The sequence below is a fragment of the Rana temporaria genome, chromosome 10 (genome assembly GCF_905171775.1).
Source record: "Rana temporaria chromosome 10, aRanTem1.1, whole genome shotgun sequence".
NCBI lineage: Eukaryota > Metazoa > Chordata > Amphibia > Anura > Ranidae > Rana > Rana temporaria.
The window spans coordinates 46674070-46696956 of record NC_053498.1 but is presented as its reverse complement, the minus strand read 5'-3'; the positions used below and the strand labels follow the sequence as shown (position 1 = coordinate 46696956).

At 40.0% G+C, this 22887-nt stretch overlaps 1 long non-coding RNA gene across 1 annotated transcript; it reads right to left on the bottom strand.

Moving 5' to 3' along the window:
- Window positions 1–9383: 9383 nt before the first annotated feature.
- On the bottom strand, window positions 9384–14842 carry LOC120916553. The gene is made up of 2 exons (XR_005744005.1): window positions 14308–14842; window positions 9384–13309 (listed from the first exon to the last, which is right to left on the bottom strand). It is a non-coding gene; the product is annotated as an uncharacterized LOC120916553 (long non-coding RNA).
- Between the last annotated feature and the right edge of the window lie 8045 nt (window positions 14843–22887).

Genomic DNA, 22887 nt, shown 5'->3' with positions numbered 1-22887 from the left:
CTGCCCAGATAAAAAACAAGTCATCTATTTGTAGCGTTTGTAAAACAACAATTCGGATCTTATTTCATTAAAAATTGTTTTGTCCTCCCATTCTGCCATAAATAAATTGGTGATGTTGGGTGCAAACTTGGCACCCATCGCCACGCCTCTTCTTTGGGAGTAAAACTTGCTATTGTACCAAAAGTAATTGTGCGATAGACAAAAATTCAATGCGTAGCCCAAAAAAACGTTTTGGTTGTGTGGTAAGTCATCACGTTGGCTCAATGCCCAATTTAGAGATAACATTGCATCGTCATGTTGGATGATCGAATATAGTGATGACACATCAGCAGTCACTAGTAAAATAGATTCGTCATTCTTCAAGGAGATATTTTGGAGACATATTAGAAGATCCTTTGTATCTTTTAGGTACGATTTTGTTGCTTTTACACTTGTTTGCAGAAACGTATCTAAATATTGTCCTAGTCTTGATGAAACAGAGTCGATGCCGTTGACTATGGGCCTTGCAGGTGGGTTAGTTGCGTCTTTATGAATCTTTGGTAGCGTGTATATAGTTGGCACTCTACTGCTGGCAGGTGTTAGGTAGTTTTTCTCTTTGGTTGTGAGTACGCCTAATTTTGAGCCTATACTGATCACCACCTCTAGTTGTGCCTTATAGGCTAGGGATGGGTCATGGTCTAGCTGTATATAGGTGTTTTCGTCTGCCAACATCTCGGAGATTTGGTTGTGGTAAAATTCTTTTGCAAGTATCACCACCCCACCGCCATTGTCAGCTGGCCTAATAATTATATCTTTACGCTCTTCCAACATCTCAATCCCTTCTTTAATGTGTCTTAAATTAGTTCTTTTAGCAGGTTTCAGGACTTCCAAGTCTCTCAGCACCAAGCTTTTGTACACCTCCACCTGGTGGTTCGGATTGTTAAGTGGATTGAATAATGATTTGTTCTTCAGTCCACTATTCACAACCGCTCCTGATGTGGAGGCCTGGACATTGGTTTGTGTATTACATCCAACAAAATACTTTTTGATATTAAGCTTCCGAATGTACTTGTGTACGTCAATGAATACATTGAACTTATTGACAGGAGTTTTTAGTCCGCATTTTAATCCTAGGTTCAGAATGTTTCCTTATGTGTCAGAACAGCTGGGCTAAGGTTAAAGATACCCCCTAATCCTGTTGTCTTCTTCTTTTGTTGGGTCTTACATCCGGACCTACAGCCTCTGGTTCTGTGTACCTTTGATGGGATGTCTGCTCTCTTTCCCACTGGTTGGTCGATGGGGGCGGTAGTGGTCCTCTCCAAATCTGCTCCTTGTATTGGGGTATTTTATAATGTTGAGGTTTCCCCCTGCGCGGTGGGTATCCTCTCCCCCTTCTTTGTGCACCCCCTCCTCCTCGCCCTAAAAACTGTAAACTATGAACTATACACTGACTATGTCTTACTTAGGTGTCATTTAATAGAAACACCAGACATTCTTTTCAGTATGCCATGCATCCAACTAATATAGAAATATTGTTGTGATTTATCCATGCAATATAAGGGGCTATATAAACAATTCCCTAATAACATCCAGCTGTCACCCGCATCATATGGCTAATAATTTGTGTATATAGAATTTTACCATACTTTATATCTTTACCATTTAATAATCAATGCAGGGTGGGCGTATCCTATATTTCATATGATAGGATACGCATACTGTCAGTCTGATTTTACGTTGGAGTTGTAGTTCATTATGATTATAGATAGGATGAGTGATGTATTTATCATCTTATCTATACACCAGGTTTTACTGTATGATTTTAAGTTCAGATCGATTGTTTACAAATCACAGGTCGATCCTATTGACTTTGTTTCTCCTTTACACAGTTTGCAATATTTGCAGTATGGGCCACAAATGTGTAATAACGTTTTTTGCCACGATATTGCTCTTTTATATTACCGCTTATGATTTCAGCCAAATGCCTTAGTCTAAGATGGGCGGCGCTGTACTTCCGCCCATACTCAAGCGTGATTAGGGTACTGCGCATGCGCGTGATGCAACGCACACGTGATCACGACGAGCCAATGGGTGGTGAGCTTACGCTTCACCATACGTCCGCAACGCAGGACTAGTACCTAGTGTCTAGTAAGAGCTATAACCATTAAGGGACGGCGGGATTATCACTTCCGCCCACACCCGAACTTAACATACAGACGCACAGTGCGCAGGGCAAATGTGTATTTATACTGGTCAGGAATAAACTGTGTCACGCCCTCTGTTGAAGTCTAAACCAATGACGAAACGCGTCATGCGTGATGCTTATTCCATGACCAGAGACGCTGTGCAGCCCCCAGGAGCAGGAACAGGAGATTTTGGCAGACATCTGCATCTTCACAGGCTCGCAGGGAGAAGCTGACAGGCACAGTACAGATTACGTTTTTATGCTTGATTACTGTTTACTTGTGGTACGCACAATAATTAAAGGGAATGTTATTTTGGGCACAATAAATGATTTTAAACTGTATTTCACTATATGAGTGTTTTTTCCATTATATGTATGCGGTTTTGAACTTTCACATTCCTGCTGGCGGAGAAGTGCATCTTTCGGGAGACATACACAGACATACAATCCAGGCACTTTTTATTCTATCTTGTGGTGAGTGCATCCCCAACAGGGGAGTAAACATCCCCCCACGTGGTGAACACCCCCTTGGTGAAAGGAGCACTTATTTAAAGGGCTAGTTTGTGTGTGATCCATCTGCACTATCATCATATGCCTATGAGTTTATCTCACTCATAGAAGAATTTTAAACGCTGGTTTAAAAGTAGCACTGCTACAGTTTTATATAGAACCTTTGGGACTTTTTACAAGTTTTATCTGTTTTATCTTTTACTGTTTCAAGATCACTGTCTTACATTTTTAAGCAGCTGCTGCATTTTACACATATTTATAAATCTGTTACTGATCACTTTGAACATACGTATCTAAGCGCTGGGTAGTCCTATATTGTAGGAAGGGCGCCATTAGCACTAATTTTGAATTGTTATCTGGCTTTGCTCTCGGCAGCTATGGACACTTTAAGGTTTTTGAGTAACAGAAATCTAGATATGAATACACTATTTATTGATGATGAACCTACCACCGCTTAAGTAAATTACAATAATATTATATCTGTACTGGGAAATACTTTAGAGAAACAAGTAAGAACATGGTGGGACATATGTACCCTAGAACAATACATTAAAAATAAAATCATCATTAGAAGTCTAAGATGGGAAGTGATCCCACAGGACGGTCTAGATCAGGGGTGGGGAACCTTTTTTCTGCCAAGAGCCATTTGGATTTTTGTAACATCATTCGGGGGCCGTACAAAATGATCAACTTAAAAATTAGCCTGTTATAGCGGGGATTAAACGTGCCCCCCCCCCCCTGCATCACTGGACCCCTTTACATTACACAGCACCCTGCATCACTGGACCCCTTTACATTACACAGCACCTTGCACCTCTGGACCCCTTTACATTACACAGCACCCTGCATCACTGGACCCCTTTACATTACACAGCACCCTGCATCACTGGACCCCTTTACATTACACAGCACCCTGCATCACTGGACCCCTTTACATTACACAGCACCTTGCACCTCTGGACCCCTTTACATTACACAGCACCCTGCATCATTGGACCCCTTTACATTACACAGCACCCTGCATCACTGGACCCCTTTACATTACACAGCACCTTGCACCTCTGGACCCCTTTACATTACACAGCACCCTGCATCACTGGACCCTTTACATTACACAGCACCCTGCATCACTGGACCCCTTTACATTACACAGCACCCTGCATCACTGGACCCCTTTATATTACACAGCACCCTGCATCACTGGACCCCTTTACATTACACAGCACCCTGTACCTCTGGACCCTTTACACTACACAGCACCCTGCACTGTGCAGGACATTAATACATGAGTTACCATGACCATTGACCAGTGCAGGACATTTACCTAGGGTTGCCACCTGTACGGGATTGACCCGGACAGTACGGGGTTTGAATCATGTGTCTGGGTCTCCTTCCACCTTCTACCTGGACACATGATTCAAACTGTACTGTGGCTTAGCTGGTGGAGGAACACTAGTAGTTAAAGTTGGTAGGGGAAAGTTCTTATCCTTATACAGCAGTTCGGACAATTTAATCTGAGCCCCAATATCCTCTTCTATACAGATACACTGAGTAATGTAATTGCCGGGATCAGCAGCACAAGGATTACTCTGCAGGGACTATTTGATGGTTTTCGGGCTCAGGCGGAGTAATCCTTGTGCAGAGGTTCTCGGCAATTACATTACTCAGCCAGGGTATCTGTATAGAAGAGGACGTGGGGAGATTAGATAGTCGGGACTCAGAACTGCTGAATAAAGATAAGAACTTTCCCCTAATGACATTGTGATTTTTTTTTAATATGCAGCATGGGGGGAGGGGGTAAATGTCCTGCACTGGTCATGGTAACTCACAGTGCAGGACATTAATACATGAGTTACTATGACCAGTGCAACTGTGTAGGTAGGACATTTACCCCCTCCCCCCGCCGCCATGCTGAATATTATAAAAATCACAGACCGTCTTCACAGTTAATAATCTTCAGACTGCATACAGAATGATGCAGTCTGAAGATTATTAACTTTGATGACTGTCTGTGATTTTTTTAATATGCAGCATAGCGGCGGGGGGTAAATGTCCTGCACAGTGCACAGGACATTAATACATAAGTTACCATGACCAGTGCAGGACATTTACACCCCCCCCCCCCTCGACATGCTGCATATTAAAAAGATCATATTCATCAGATTTACATTTAATAATTTTCAAATTGAATCATTGATGCAATTTGAAAATTATTAAATGTAAATATGATCTTTTTAATATGCAGCATGTGTGGGGGGGGGGGGGGTAAATGTCCTGCACTGGTCATGGTAACTTATGTATTAATGTCCTGTGCACTGTGCAGGACATTTACCCCCCTCCCCCCGCCGCTATGCTGCATATTAAAAAAATACGCCGTATTTCATGATGCTGTCAGCATAATATTTATGGCTGCCTTACTTGCTGCTGGAAATGGTTCCTCGTCGGTGGCGCTGGCTAGTGCCATGCCAGCCAGCCATGAATGGTAATCCCCGCCCGCCGTGAGTGACGTCACGCCGCCGCCGCCGGGCGGGGCTGTAAGCCTAGGGGAGCAGCTCATCAGCTGCAGTGCAATGGCTGGAGGCTGGCGCCGGCTAACAGGGGCGGGCCGCAGGAGCGGAGTAAATGCTATTGGCTGGAGGCTGGCGCCGGCTAACAGGGGCGGGCCGCAGGAGCGGAGTAAATGTATTGCTAAACACACGGACAATGAATGAATGATCGCCATGATCATTCATTCATTGTCAGTGTGTTTAGCAATACATTTACTCCGCTCCATAGTGACAATCGGCGGCGCTTTTTTTCTGATCGCATGGGGGGCCGCATGGAATGATTTCGCGGGCCGCAGGTTCCCCACCCCTGGTCTAGATGATGCAGGGTCCATTAGAGAATGGTATGATTTTTTCATTGGGGTGGGCTTTAAACTACAGGAGCTTATACTCCAAAGGAAATAGCGTAAAATGACCCATTTGGAATCTAAAATCAATGACCTACAACAACAGTTAGCTCCAATAAAAGATACACAACAGTTTATTGAGTTCAACACCAGAACCAATAAAAGACTTGAAAAAGTAGACAAAGATACACAAAAAAGAAAATTAAAAAATATCACAGGGACATGGGAGATTTCAAGGCGAATACTATCTTTGCCTGGCAACAGAACCTGCCAGATTCAGTGAATATGGTGGAAAAGGTGCGATTAGCTGAGAATGAACCAACACAAAACGCACCACCACCAATTAGCATAAGAGAACCATCTAATGCATATGCAAACGAAGAAATCGCATTTGAAACTCCAACTCAATTCTCAACGCCCATCAGAAAAGGCAGAGGGAAATCAAGAGGAGGAAACAATAGAGGTAATCAGGGGCACATACAACAAAAGGCATCTTACCAGATCCAAACACATAATCAATTTCAACCATTGCAATCATATGAAGAATATTATGAAAATGCTCCACCACAACGCCCTTTTTTAGGGCGAGGAGGAGGGGGTGCACAAAGAAGGGGGAGAGGAAACCTCAACATTATCAAATACCCCAATACAAGGAGCAGATTTGGAGAGGACCACTACCGCCCCCATCGACCAACCAGTGGGAAAGAGAGCAGACATCCCATCAAAGGTACACAGAACCAGAGGCTGTAGGGCCGGATGTAAGACCCAACAAAAGAAGAAGACAACAACAGGATTAGGGGGTATCTTTAACGTTAGCCCAGCTGTTCTGACACATAAGGAAATAAACATTCTGAACCTAGGATTAAAATGCGGACTAAAAACTCCTGTCAATAAGTTCAATGTTTTCATTGACGTACACAAGTACATTCGGAAGCTTAATATCAAAAAGTATTTTGTGGGATGTAATACACAAACCAATGTCCAGGCCTCCACATCAGGAGCGGTTGTGAATAGTGGACTGAAGAACAAATCATTATTCAGTCCACTTAACAATCCGAACCACCAGGTGGAGGTGTACAAAAGCTTGGTGCTGAGAGACTTGGAAGTCCTGAAACCTGCTAAAAGAACTAATTTAAGACACATTAAAGAAGGGATTGAGATGTTGGAAGAGCGTAAAGATATAATTATTAGGCCAGCTGACAAAGGCGGTGGGGTGGTGATACTTGCAAAAGAATTTTACCACAACCAAATCTCCGAGATGTTGGCAGACGAAAACACCTATATACAGCTAGACCATGACCCATCCCTAGCCTATAAGGCACAACTAGAGGTGGTGATCAGTATAGGCTCAAAATTAGGCGTACTCACAACCAAAGAGAAAAACTACCCAACACCTGCCAGCAGTAGAGTGCCTACTATATACACGCTACCAAAGATTCATAAAGACGCAACTAACCCACCTGCAAGGCCCATAGTCAACAGCATCGACTCTGCTTCATCAAGACTAGGACAATATTTAGATACGTTTCTGCAAACAAGTGTAAAAGCAACAAAATCGTACCTAAAAGATACAAAGGATCTTCTAATATGTCTCCAAAATATCTCCTTGAAGAATGACGAATCTATTTTACTAGTGACTGCTGATGTGTCATCACTATATTCGATCATCCAACATGACGATGCAATGTTATCTCTAAATTGGGCATTGAGCCAACAAAGTTTTTTTGGGCCACGCATTGAATTTTTGTCTATCGCACAATTACTTTTGGTACAATAGCAAGTTTTACTCCCAAAGAAGAGGCGTGGCGATGGGTGCCAAGTTTGCACCCAGCATCGCCAATTTATTTATGGCAGAATGGGAGGACAAAACTATTTTTAATGAAAGAAGATCCGAATTGTTGTTTTACAAACGATACATAGATGACTTGTTTTTTTATCTGGGCAGGAACCACAGAATCCCTACATGAGTTTTTAAACATTTTAAACGGCAATATGAACAATATAAAACTGACCTCTGAATCCAGCGAAACCGAGATCAATTTTTTAGATGTATCCATATACCGACAAGGTTCAAAATTAGAAACTAAGGTCTATTTCAAACCTACGGACAGGAATAGTTACCTACCTACTACAAGTGGTCATCATCCCCTCTGGATCCGTAATATCCCTAAAGGTCAAATCTTGAGGGTCAAAAAGAATTGCTCAGAAGACTCGAACTTTCTTACACAATCAAAAATCCTTACTGATAGATTTGAAGCTAAAGGTTACAAGCCAGAAACAATGAAGAAACTAGTGGAAGAAATTCATGCTATCCCCAGGGAAAACTGTTTCAGGCCTAAACCCATCACCGAAATCACAGCCACAAGAAGTAAGGAATGGGGCTTCATATCCCAGTACCACATACAGTATAAAGAAGTGTAATCCATATTTCAATAACATTGGCACATTTTGATGTTAGACAAAAAGTTGGGCACTGTTCTCCCACCAGAGCCCCAATTTATCTACAGAAAAGCATCCAACTATGGAGACAGTATAGTCAAGAAAGTATTAGATCCACCCACAAGACCCTTGTCATTTTGGGATCAAAAAGGGTTCTTTTCGTGCAGAAAATGCAAAGCATGTAAATCTGTATCGAGTCGTATTAGAGGGATGGATAAATTCACGTCCCCAACGAATCAGCAAGAATTTTCCATTGAGCAATTCATAACATGCAATACTGACCATGTGGTGTACGCCTTGAAATGTCCCTGCAATTTACTTTATATAGAGGGCACCAAAAGGAAGCTCAAAGTGCGCATCCTGGAGCATATTAATAATCAGGTTGGGTTTCAAAGACCATAATGTGTCATGGCACTTTAAACTGAAACATAATCAGGACCCGTCAGGTTTACAGTTCTGGGGGGTAAAACACCTTGAAGTAAATTGGAGAGGCTCACACAGAGTAAGGGAACTCTCTAAACATGAGACTCGTTGGATTTTTCTGACAGATGTCTTAACCCCGAGGGGCCTGAACATTGAATTAGACATTAATTGTTTTATAAGTGACACATAGGGCCTGATCTCCATACATTTCATGAATTACATTATTTGATTATTTATGGTGATATCTGATGTATTTATGCACTTTATTTATGTACATGTAATTTTGTGCATCTTTTACCTTTACCTTTTATTATAGCCCCTTATTTATGCTTATATTTTACCAGTAATTTTTGTAATATATTCACATATATTTTTATATATATATTTTTTATATATATATACAATTTTTTCTGGTAATTTTATTAAGTTTTTATTGAGTTTTTAAACTCGCACACATATATATATATATATATATATATATATATATATATATATATTAGTGTATATATATATATGATTTATATTGCATTATCACTCATATGCATGTACATCAGTGTTTCTCAAATCCAGTCCTCATGCCCCCCCAACAGGTCAGGTTTTCAGGATTTCCATTATTTTGCACAGGTGATTTGATCAGTTTCACTGCCTTAGTAATCACCACAGCCTTTTCATCTGAGGGAATTCCTGAAAACCTGACCTGTTGGGGGGGCTTGAGGACTGGAATTGAGAAACACTGATGTACATGAACTATACACTGACTATGTCTTACTTAGGTGTAATTTAATAGAAACACCAGACATTCTTTTCAGTATGCCATGCATCCAACTAATATAGAAATATTGTTGTGATTTATCCATGCAATATAAGGGGCTATATAAACAATTCCCTAATGACATCCAGCTGTCACCCGTGTTAAATCCAATTCAGGGGTCTTAATTAAGACGATCAGATAAGATGGTAGATAAAGATAATAAGGTGCTTTAATTAAGACATTGCAATGGAGAAAGACAACACAGATCTCGGCTACTATAAGCGAGTAAAAGTGAAAGTGTTTCTGAGCTTACAACTACAGGGGAAAACAATTTATACGTATGAATATTCATAAGATATGGGTATGTATCAACTGTATTCTAGGCGTGATAAAGGTGTGATCGTATAGTTTTAGTCCAATCAAAGTCCATATCTTCTTTATAGCATGGGAACAGTTAAATGGGGGGTTACATCACGTGACTGGCAGAAAAACCTTATCCATGAGTCTTTGGTCAGTTCAAACTGGTTTAATAGAAAGTCTATTTTCAACTGGTCTTATCAGTCTTCTGTCTGATTCCCAAGGACAAAAAGAAGAAGCTGTGAACATCTGTGAAAAAGCAAACAAAAGTGCATTATCAATCCTTAAAGTGAACGTCTATATTATATATCTATATCTATATTATCAGACCCCTATATTTTACTAATTTCCCTCCTCTTGGCCCCCATGTTGGGGTCACTACCATATCTTCCCTACCTAGTATGACACCAAGGCGTCCACAGTACTACTTCACATCTATGTGGAGTAAAGTTCTTCTTAGGGTGTATGTGGATACATATCTTTACTCATTCATATCACCCAACTTGGTATCATACAAATTGGCTAATCTGACAATCTGATAACACTCTATTTCTTCCTTGGGGGGTCATCTCCCTCAGATCTAACTGTCATTGTATTTCACATTTAGCGCACCTGAAAAAAAAAACAAATAAACAAGCAATCCTCTAACGATAATTCCTATGAGGACAAAAACATATCTGTTGAAGCCATGAGAATTTACCATATCTAAACAGTGTCATCTGAGTTTTTCATATTTCCTATCATAATGTCACATTGTATACCTCTTTTCCCTACTAAACAAGGAGGTATTCCAAAAGGCCTCAAGTTATATTTAGCATAAATATATGTAATGTATTTTCACAATAATACAACATTTGTGATATTCTTGACATACTAGTTTGGGCAGTCTTGTATTGCTTAAACTCAAAATTAAAGTAAACGAGTACTAGGTGTGTGCCTTTTTTTTTCTTCAACTGTCTGGCCTATGTGAACATATCTAGCAATTACTCAAATGGCTCCTTATGCCTGTTATCATGTGTAATTTGTACTGGTGATTTTCCTCTATAGCCTTGACTAAGATCAAGGAAAGGCATAACAGTAGTTTACTCATCTTTTGAAATTAGCTGTACTTTCTTGCAATGGCTGGCATGTATCTACATCACTTTACAGCTGTAGCAGTTGTCAGGAACACTTGGTAGGGTCCTTCAAACTTTGGTCTCAAAGGTACTTTCACATGTTCTTGTACTAGGACCCAATCATCTGGCTGTAAATCATGTGTTCCAATTTCTTGATCTAGAATTGAATCAAAAACAACTTGTGCATCGCAGTTAGTTGCTTGTATTAGACAATTACATAACAAAACAAAATCATTATACATTACAGCAGTCTGATGTAGAAAATACAACCCTGTCTTAGGTGGGCCCCCAAATAAAATCTCATAAGGGCTCAAATTTTCTGACCTATAAGTAGGGGTAATCCTGATGTTGTAAAGAACCAGAGGCAACAGTTCTGGTCATTGTTTCCTTACTGACCTGTCTTTCCTTTCCCTGCATGAATTTGACTAACCCGTCTTTAATGATTCCTATATTTTTCTATCTTTCCTGAACTCTGAGGATTATAGAGGCATGAAAGGCCTGCTCAATTGCCAAGTTCTTGCATGTAATTTGCATGATCTGTCCAGTGAAATGTGTTCCTCTGTCATTCTCTAGGATTTCAGGGACTTCAAGCGGCATATTACTTCGGAAAGGAGTTTCCTTGCTGTTGTCTTGGCATTTGCTTTAGCCACCAGTCAGGCTTCTATTCAGCTTGAAAACATGTCTACCCACAACAAAACATATTGATATTGGCCTGATTTGGGCAATTAGATTTAATCAATCTGAAGTCTTTGGAAAAGGAATAGTGACTTGGCCAAATGTCTTTGTGTTGCTCTGGTTGGTTTTCCTGGGTTATTTTTAGCACAGATAATGCATCCCTCAACAAAGTCTTGATATACATTTCTGGAGTATCGAATAAACCATCCAGCCTTGATTATGTCTCTCTCCATTGCCTTAGGGCATACATGACTCAGTCCATGAGCTAGTGGCATAATCATCTTCTCCGTTTGAGATGGGACACATATTCCCTTTTCCTTGCACAAGTCCATCTTGATCCTTCTTTGTTCCGTCCTTTTACATGATTTAATTCCAATCGTCAGGTGCAGATTCTTGCAATTTCTTAATCAGTTCCTTTACTTTCAGTATTTGTTCTTTTCTTTTCCTTCAATCTGTTACGGGCTTCTTCTTATTCCTTTGCAAAATCATTGATTAGGGTCACGATTGCTTCCATTGGTGTTTCGCAAGTCTTCCTGGCAGTATGATCAGACAACTGTTTCCTTTGTCTTCCTTCAGTATGTGCGTTGACCTTCGGGGGTGGCTACTTTCTTTGGGAGGGTGACTGGTTCAAAAAGTTCTTGAACATATTTTCAGTTTTGAATTGGTTCACTTGCAGCAGTTGTGAGTCTTCTGTTCTTCCTTATGGGTCCATAATCATGGATTACTTTGACAGCATGCTTGCTATCAGTGTAAATGTTGGCTGTTTGATCCTTTGCAGTCTCACTAGCTCTTGTGAGTGCTACCACTTTGGCAACCTGCGCTGAAAGTGATGAAGGGAGTAGTTGGATCTCAATCACTTCCTCCAATGTTGTCACCGCATATTCCATTCTTGGGACTCCATCTTTTGTACAGGCATGTACCGTCCACAAACAGGATCAGATAGATTAGGATTTTTAAGAGTAGTGTCCTTAACTGGGGAAATTTGCTGCATTTCTTCTTCCATGAGTTTTAAGCAGATCTGGTCACCCTCCTCTTTGAGGTCTTCTCTCTCTAGAAAAAAGCTGGCAAGCTTCATTGTAGTACATCTTTTCACTTCCATTTCTCCTAATTCAAGCGGTATTGCTTCATAACATCCATTCCAAAGCATGTCTTCTCTTTTGTACAGCACCACTGTCACAGGTTGCAGCTGCAGTTTTCTTTTTGTGTTCTTCCCACAGCATGGCTCTTGGTGCATCCACCAGCCAAATCTATTTTATACATGGCTTGAAAAGGGTTGCAGTCAACAGGGCAGGATGAAAAGGTTTTACACCATTTAAGAATGCAGGATACAGAAAACGTGACAGCAATCTTCTGGAAAGTCAACCTTCAGAGAAAGACTGTTCAGACAAATTGGACATCTCTTAGTTGAACTTAATTCTAAAGTACTGGCACCAGTCCCATCTTTGCCTTCGTCACCATCTTTTTCTTCATGTTGCTGGTTTTTCAGATGAGCATTAACGCTTGCTCCTCATCCTTCCCACTAAACCTAATAATGTCATTTATCTCAGCAGGATCAGAAATGAATGCAACCATAAAATCACCATCCAAACAAAGGCTTTCGTAGCTTTTTGATTCCTCAACTGCAATTCTGTTATTCCATCATAACGTTAGTTGAAGTGGAAAGCGTAATGTTACAAACATTCTTCACCATCCGTCTCAGACATGCACAAATTAACTTCTGTGTGCTCAGAAAGTTCATGCTGCTTTACTATTCATTCATCATCTCTCTTTCTTCTGCTTGCGTCTGTCAGGCAATCTGCATTTTCTGGCCAATCCTGCCACAATTCTAGCATTTCCTGGTTTCTTTTTGAGAAACAGCTCCTTGACCATCATATTGGGCTACAAAAGCATTCAGCCTTTTCTCTTTTCTCACATCCAGCAATCCTCATTAATAATTCTACAACATTCTGTCCACTTTCTTCATAATGCAATTCACTTTAATGTTCCTTTAAACCAGGGGTCTCAAACTCAAATTACCTGAGGGCCACAAGACAAGTTTTCATAAGCCATGGGGGGCCGCATGCAAACTTTCAAACTTCAAAAACAACAGTACTGGTGTCAGCGAACACATTATTAGTCAGCACTGGTGTAAGTCAGGGTTTGACAAATTTGCTTGGAATCTAGGAGCCAGCTAAAAAAGTTAGGAGCCAGAAAACGCACCCCGTCCCGACGAGCTTGCGCGCAGAAGCGAACACATACGTGAGCAGCGCCCACATATGTAAACGGTGTTCAAACCACACATGTGAGGTATCGCCGCGATTGGTAGAGTGAGAGCAATAATTCTAGCTCCTCTGTAACTTATAACATGCAACCTGTAGATTTTTTTAAACGTCGCCTATGAAGATTTTAAAGGGTAAAAAAGTTTGTAGGCATTCCACAAGCGGACACAATTTTGAAGCGTGACATGTTGGGTATGAATTTACTCGGCGTAACATTATCTTTCATAATATAAAAAAAAAATGGGGATAACTTTACTGTTGTCTTATTTTTTAATTAAAAAAAGTGTAATTTTTTCCCAAAAAAGTACGCTTGTAAGACCGCTGCGCAAATACAGCGTAACAGAAAGTATTGCAACGATCGCTATTTTATTCTCTAGGGTGTTAGGATAAAAAGTATATATAATGTTTGGGGGTTCTAATTAGAGGGAAGAATATGGCAGTGAAAATAGTGTAAAATGACATTAGAATTGCTGTTTAACTTGTAATGCTTAACTTGTAATACCAACGGCCACCACCAGATGGCGCCAGCTCACATCTGGTGGTAATAACTTGTAATACCAACGGCTCACCACCAGATGGCACCAGCTAAAAAAAAAAAAAAAAAAATATTTTTTTTTTTTTTTTTTTTGCTCCCCTCACTTCCACCCTGCCTGAGGGCCATTTATAACTGGTCCGCGGGCCGCAAATGGCCCGCGGGCCGGTACTTTGAGACCACTGCTTTAAACCTTTTCCTCTTATAGATAAACTTGCCTTTCTCCACTTTCATGTTTACTAGCTTAGAATGGAGAGCTAAACATTTAAATATTTATAATAATCATGGCTACCGTTTCTTTCTTTGTTTAAAATGAACCCAAGAGTTACATAACAAAAACAAACTATTTTAACTAGGATTCCACATTGCCACATAATTAAACATTTCTTAGATATTCAGAACTATCTGGCTCCTTTACTCCAGGTATTTGAAGGGGGGAGCATCTCACTCTTTTCTTCACACACTAACCCAAGCACAAAGGAGGGGGGAGGAAACTGCAAAAAGCAGCAGGCTTGTCTCATCATTATATTACAATCATCCAAAAGTAGCTTTGATTTTCTGCTTCTCAAACATTTCTTAAATATTTATATAACAACAATGGCATTGCCTGGTCTAATTCTCTAACTTTGACAGGCTCATAATTAGTTAGTTTCATCACATTGCATACTTTCAAAAACACATTGTACATTTTTAATTACCTTATTCAACTGTCATAAAATTAACATACACAGAAACCCAAGTTGATTATAACTCCTACTGGTACTAGATCAGCTCTGTTTTGGTCCAGCCTATAATAGTCTTGGTGTCATCTTAACCACTGTCCACATCTGTCTGTCATGTCAGTCATAGGACTTACTTGTGCCACTTCTACCTTTCCCGGTTTGAAAGGTCCATGGGAACACCGTACTCCCAATCTAGAGAACTCACTCCCGAGTCTCTACTTAAAAATGTATGGGTCGTCACCCAAAATTTCTCCTGGGCTACACACAGTAGCCATCAAATGGCACTTTATTACACTTGGCCACACAGGCCTTACTCGCCACACAGGCTCACTACTACAGTCCTCTGGTCAGACCTTTTCACAAGTCTCATAAAACTATTGACACCCCAAGCATATAAACAAAAACATTAGCGATCCACCAACAATGATTACTATAGACTCTATTATTTCTGCAACAAGTGAAGTAGAGGAGTTATTTGGGTCAAACTGTGTAGCATTTACATTACTCTGGTTTCCATTCATTTTATCTCACCATCTCATCAAAGAAAACAAACACATCAGATGTCAGCCAATAGACTTCAGACACCAACTGGTACTTGCCGTGGTGGGCAGAAAGAGTAAGAATAAGGGTTTTCTTACCGTGGCCACTGGTTCTGCCCACCATGGGTTTCCCGTCTCTTTGGTCGGAAGTCCAACGGAACTGAATCCGAGTCACAGGCACCAGCTGTTAAATCCAATTCAGGGGTCTTAATTAAGACGATCAGATAAGATGGTAGATAAAGATAATAAGGTGCTTTAATTAAGACATTGCAATGGAGAAAGACAACACAGATCTCGGCTACTATAAGCGAGTAAAAGTGAAAGTGTTTCTGAGCTTACAACTACAGGGGAAAACAATTTATACGTATGAATATTCATAAGATATGGGTATGTATCAACTGTATTCTAGGCGTGATAAAGGTGTGATCGTATAGTTTTAGTCCAATCAAAGTCCATATCTTCTTTATAGCATGGGAACAGTAAAATGGGGGGTTACATCACGTGACTGGCAGAAAAACCTTATCCATGAGTCTTTGGTCAGTTCAAACTGGTTTAATAGAAAGTCTATTTTCAACTGGTCTTATCAGTCTTCTGTCTGATTCCCAAGGACAAAAAGAAGAAGCTGTGAACATCTGTGAAAAAGCAAACAAAAGTGCATTATCAATCCTTAAAGTGAACGTCTATATTATATATCTATATCTATATTATCAGACCCCTATATTTTACTCACCCGCATCATATGGCTAATAATTTGTGTATATAGAATTTTACCATATATCTTTACCATTTAATAATCAATGCAGGGTGGGCGTATCCTATATTTCATATGATAGGATACGCATAATGTCAGTCTGATTTTACGTTGGAGTTGTAGTTCATTATGAGTATAGATAGGATGAGTGATGTATTTATCATCTTATCTATACACCAGGTTTTACTGTATGATTTTAAGTTCAAATCGATTGTTGACAAATCACAGGTCGATCCTATTGACTTTGTTTCTCCTTTACACAGTTTGCAATATTTGCAGTATGGGCCACAAATGTGTAATAGCGTTTTTTTGCCACGATATTGCTCTTTTATATTACCGCTTATGATTTCAGCCAAATGCCTTAGTCTAAGATGGGCGCCGCTGTACTTCTGCCCATACTCTAGCGTGATTAGGGTACTGCGCATGCGCGTGATGCAACGCACACGTGATCACGACGAGCCAATGGGTGGTGAGCTTGCGCTTCACCATACGTCCGCGACGCAGGACTAGTACCTAGCATCTAGTAAGAGCTATAACCATTAAGGGACGGCGGGATGATCACTCCCGCCCACACCCGGACTTAGCATACAGACGCACAGTGCGCTTGTGTAGTAATAGCCGCTCATGTGACCCGGACTGGGCAATCATAGCGCAATAGGCGCAGGGCAAATGTGTATTTATGCTGGTCAGGAATAAACTGTCACGCCCTCTGTTGAAGTCTAAACCAATGACGAAACGTGTCAGCGCGTGACGCTTATTCCATGACCAGAGACGCTGTGCAGCCCCCAGGAGCAGGAACAGGAGATTTTGGCAGACATCTGCATCTTCACAGGCTCGCAGGGAGAAGCTGACAGGCACAGTACAGATTACGTTTTTATGCTTGATTACTGTTTACTTGTGGTACGCACAATAATCAAAGGGAATGTTATTTTGGGCACAATAAATGATTTTAAACTGTATTTCACTATATGAGTGTTTTTTCCATTATATGTATGCGGTTTTGAACTTTCACATTTACTGCTGGCGGAGAAGTGCATCTTTTGGGAGACATACACAGACATACAATCCAGGCACTTTTTATTCTATCTTGTGGTGAGTGCATCCCCAACAGGGGAGTAAACATCCCCCCATGTGGTGAACACCCCCTTGGTGAAAGGAGCACCTATTTAAAGGACTAGTTTGTGTGTGATCCATCTGCACTATCATCATATGCCTATGAGTTTATCTCACTCATAGAAGAATTTTAAACGCTGGTTTAAAAGTAGCACTTCTACAGTTTTATATAGAATGTTGGTATACCATTCTGTGGAATTATGGACTGAATGATACAAATAACAGCTCTATGCGGGGTCGGCCTACAGCACATTACGAAAGCAAATTGTGGCTGGCATTCAACAAATTCAGAATATTGAAGGTTTGATGTTAAAAGAATCAAGTGTCTTGATTGGTGGATTAATGATTGAAGGTGTCAAGTGCAAGGAATTAGTTTGCAGCACAGAATTTTTCCAAACCTTTTTGACCTTGAAAGGGACTGCTGATACATTAATGGTTCTTCTTACTACAAAGATGGAAGAATTTCAGGAATTGCTGGTGTTTGTGTAAAAGCATCTTTAAAATGAAAACTTTGAGCCTAGAGATGAGAGAATCCTGGACTTATGTGGATTGGACCTCCCCAAAACATACCAAGCTTTACTTTCAGTAAGATGGTGAGAGATGTGAAGTCAGAATGGACGGTGACATCAGCTCGTTTTTGCACAATATTCAAGATCGTGATGTGATTTACAAAACAAGGAGCAATCTTTGAAATGAGGCCTAACAGCTTTACTGGCCACGAATGTTTACTGAATCCTTTTCCAGTCATGGTCTAAAGTTATATTATCTAATAACTGTTTCATGGGGATATTTTAGAGGTTGGTGAAGAGAGATGTAACCAGTCAGAACTTAATATTTCATATGAGCCGTTGTAAAGCATCCAGTACCTCAAACCATAATGCTTGATTTATGGATCAGTTCTAGTAGTTAGAACCGATCCAAGTGGGGGAATATGTAGTATAATTCATATTAATGTTTTTTTGTTTGGTTTATATTGTTGTGGTAGTAGGCAATTTAGAATAATTCAGAAAAATAAGGAAAACCTAGAGATGGCTTCAATCTTAAGAGCCAGGAATGTCTGAGCAGTTTGGTTGTGAATCGATTCTAATTTGAACCGATTCAAGTGGGGGAATATGTACTAGTACATGTGGTAATATGTTGGGTGTTATATATACAGGTGGTTCTCATAAAATTAGCATATTGTGATAAAGTTCATTATTTTCTGTAATGTACTGATAAACATTAGACTTTCATATATTTTAGATTCATTACACACAACTGAAGTAGTTCAAGCCTTTTTATTGTTTTATTATTGATGATTTTGGCATACAGCTCATGAAAACCCAAAATTCCTATCTCAAAAAAATTGCATATTTCACCCGACCAATAAAAGAAAAGTGTTTTTAATAAAAAAAAAAAGTCAACCTTCAAATAATTATGTTCAGTTATGCACTCAATACTTGGTCGGGAATCCTTTTGCAGAAATGACTGCTTCAATGCCGCGTGGCATGGAGGCAATCAGCCTGTGGCACTGCTGAGGTGTTATGGAGGCCCAGGATGCTTCGGTAGCGGCCTTAAGCTCATCCAGAGTGTTGGGTCTTGCGTCTCTCAACTTTCTCTTCCCAATATCCCACAGATTCTCTATGGGGTTCAGGTCAGGAGAGTTGGCAGGCCAATTGAGCACAGTAATACCATAGTCAGTAAACCATTTACCAGTGGTTTTGGCACTGTGAGCAGGTGCCAGGTCGTGCTGAAAATGAAATCTTCATCTCCATAAAGCTTTTCAGCAGATGGAAGCATGAAGTGCTCCAAAATCTCCTGATAGCTAGCTGCATTCACCCTGCCCTTGATAAAACACAGTGGACCAACACCAGCAGCTGACATGGCACCCCAGACCATCACTGACTGTGGGTACTTCCCAGTCTTCCTCCAGACTCTGGCACCTTGATTACTGAATGACATGCAAAATTTGCTTTCATCCGAAAAAAGTACTTTGGACCATTGAGCAACAGTCCAGTATTGCTTCTCTGTAGCCCAGGTCAGGCGCTTCTGCCGCTGTTTCTGGTTCAAAAGTGGCTTGACCTGGGGAATGCGGCACTTGTAGCCCATTTCCTGCACACGCCTGTACACGTGGCTCTGGATGTTTCTACTCCAGACTCAGTCCACTGCTTCCGCAGGTCCCCCAAGGTCTGGAATCGGTCCTTCTCCACAATCTTCCTCAGGGTCCGGTCACCTCTTCTCGTTGTGCAGCGTTTTCTGCCACACTTTTTCCTTCCCACAGACTTCCCACTGAGGTGCCTTGATACAGCACTCTGGGAACAGCCTATTCGTTCAGAAATTTCTTTCTGTGTCTTACCCTCTTGCTTGAGGGTGTCAATGATGGCCTTCTGGACAGCAGTCAGGTCGGCAGTCTTACACATGATTGCGGTTTGGAGTAATGAACCAGGCTGGGAGTTTTTAAAAGCCTCAGATATCTTTTGCAGGTGTTTAGAGTTAATTAGTTGATTCAGATGATTAGGTTAAGAGCTCGTTTAGAGAACCTTTTCATGGTATGCTAATTTTTTGAGATAGGAATTTTGGGTTTTCATGAGCAGTATGCCAAAATCATCAATATTAAAACAATAAAAAGGCTTGAACTACTTCAGTTGTGTGTAATGAATCTAAAATATATGAAAGTCTAATGTTTATCAGTACATTACAGAAAATAATGAACTTTATCACAATATGCAAATTTTTTGAGAACCACCTGTATATAGATTATATATATATATATATATATATATATATATATATATATATATATATATATATATATATATATATATATATAATGTCCAACATATACAGGCCGGATTTCGAACCTGTAATTCAAAGAGACAGGAAGGATCTCAATCAGTTGAATTAAATGAAATGATAAGTCTAGTTTACACATCAGGCCTGTAATTACATGTTGCAAGTCAAAAGAGGTTTGTCTATTGTCAAAAAGGCAGAGACAGGATGGAGTCGTTTTTACATATCAAACCATTACTCAGGTCACATGCAATCTAATTACTTATTAGAGGGGGGCTTATTAGTATGCTAGGATGCATACTAATTAGTGACTTCGGCTGAATAATTTACCTGCTACAGGATTTCCTGCCTTTCAAATAAAAGATGACCAATCAAATTGCTCAGCTATTCAGTAAAACAAGCAATAAAAATCTTGGAAGTTCAGTCTTGTGAGAGAGAGAATGTATCCACGGTTTTCTCTCTGTATGGGTTTGGAGACATAGGGCTCTGAAGAGATTTGAATTATATGCTGTGGACTTTTGTATCATGTGTGGACTTTGGATTTTGTATGTTATTGGAAGTTAATTAAATTTGCGTTCTCTGGAGAGCCTGGTGTGTTGCTGCGAAACAACTTAATTTATGGTCAACATTCTAACATCTAAGATATTAATTATCTAACCGGAGTACTGGACACTATACATACACCTCTTGATCACTACATTTATTGGACAAATTAGATCACTACAGCGCTTATCCACCGCAAACCTTAGAAATCTTTGGTGAGCGGAAAATATTGGCACATGCAGATATACATCTTTTTTTTTTTTTTTCTTTTTTTTTTTTTCACTTCAGACTTCAACCTCATAGAGTATGCGTTTATACGCTCATGTTCCGTTTGCCAGCCCTTTGCGTCTCTAATCAGGTTTCGCATCATTAGTGTAGTTATTTTTCTTACATTGCTTTTATCTTTCCGAGATGTGTAAATGTATATATATATATATAGGTTTTTTTTTTTTTTTTTTTTTTTTTTTTTTTTTCCTTTTAAGGTATTTACTCCTTCATTTTTTAACTTGATTAAAGTCTCATAGAAGAAAGACAATCTATCGATTCCTTTGCCTTACCCCTATTCCTCCCTCCCCCCCTCTCCCTCCCCACCCTCCCCCTATCTCACCATAAACAATCCGAAGTGCCTCCTGATGCCTTCATCTCTGTTTAATTTATCTTTAGGTCTCAGCCCTAAGTTTTTCTGCATAGCTCCAGGATCTCTTAAAACCCCTCCAGTTGTCCCACTTCTTATCTTGAACTATACTATTTCCTTCCACTTCTTCTCTCAGTTCTTCCATTCTATAAGTCTCTTCCACGGAGTCTATCCATTCCCAGATATGGGGGCTGTCTATCTCCTGCCATCTTCTCGGTATTATCCTTTTGGCGGCATTTAATAGGTGTGGGATTAAGGTTTTCTTATATTTTTTGATTTTTTCCTCACCCCCATGGAACAATACCACCCAAGGATCCAACTTAATTTTTTCTTTTGTAATCTCTTCTATACATCCCAGTATTTTTTTCCAGAACTCCTCGACCTTAGGGCATTTCCACCACAAATGAGCCATGGTACCCGGGGACCCACATCCCCTCCAGCACTCTCCCGTTTGTCCTTCGTTAAATTTAGATAGTTTGTCCGGTGTCATGTACCATCCAGTCAAGCATTTGTAGCTCATCTCAGCTGTACGACTATCTATTGCCGAGGAATGGGCCAGTGTCAGTATTTTTTCGATTGTGACCCTATCTAGCTTTGATCCCAGTTCCCTCTCCCATTTTTTGATGAAAGGAGGAACCATCCGTTCGTCCACCTTTAGCAAAATCTTATATAATTTTGAGATAGTTCCCTTGACCTTTTCCGATGTGCATATTTTTTCCAATTCGGATAGCTGCTCCCCTGATCTCAGTGGGTGCGGTAGTCTTTGTATAAAGTGGGCCAGCTGATGGTATCTCCATTCATCAATTTCCAAAAAACAATCTTTTTTTTCTTTTAATTCTTGTAGTGTTACAATGTGCCCATCTTTTATTACATCCCTTAATTGGGTAGTGTCTTTTTTTATCCAGTTTCCTCCAATCTGTGTTTTACCCGGTGCAAAATAATCATTATTTTTCAGTGCCAGTAATGGTGAGTTAAATTCCTTTTCTATTTTTTTGTACCTAGAATCCCAAATTTTTAGTGCATTTTTAGTTATCTCATGTGTATCTTTATCAAGTGTCCTATATTTAGGTGGATTCCATATAATCTTATCTAAGCTTGCCTTTGACATTTCGTTTTCAATGTTAACCCATCTCTTTTCCTTACTGGCCCTAACCCACTCCACCACCCTTGACAAAACCACGGCCTCGTAGTATGTTTTAACGTCTGGTACTGCTAGTCCCCCCTTATTTTTAGGTTGTCTTAATGTTTGGAAGGATACTCTGTGTTTCTTATTTCTCCAAATAAAGTTCATGATCTGTTTTTTAAGAGCTGAGAAGAGTATTCCGGGCAAACTTATAGGTATCATCTGGAACTTATAAGTAATCTTTGGTAAAATTACCATTTTACAGAAGTTTATTCGTCCTATCCAGGATATCGGTCTACTTTTTATCCTCCCGATTTCCTCCCTAATTTTTCGCGTACATTTTTTTCATTGATTTAACTAGGAAGATACCGAGGTACTTAAGTGCTTTTACCCAGGAGAAGCAAAATTTCTGTTTTAAATCCCTTTCCTCTCGTCCAGTAATATTGATACTTAGGATCTCAGTTTTAGCTACGTTGATTTTAAAATTTGATATTTCTCCGTATATCATGCATAGATCTAATAATTTTGGAATTGAGATTTTAGGGTCTGACAAATAGAAGAGTACGTCATCTGCAAATG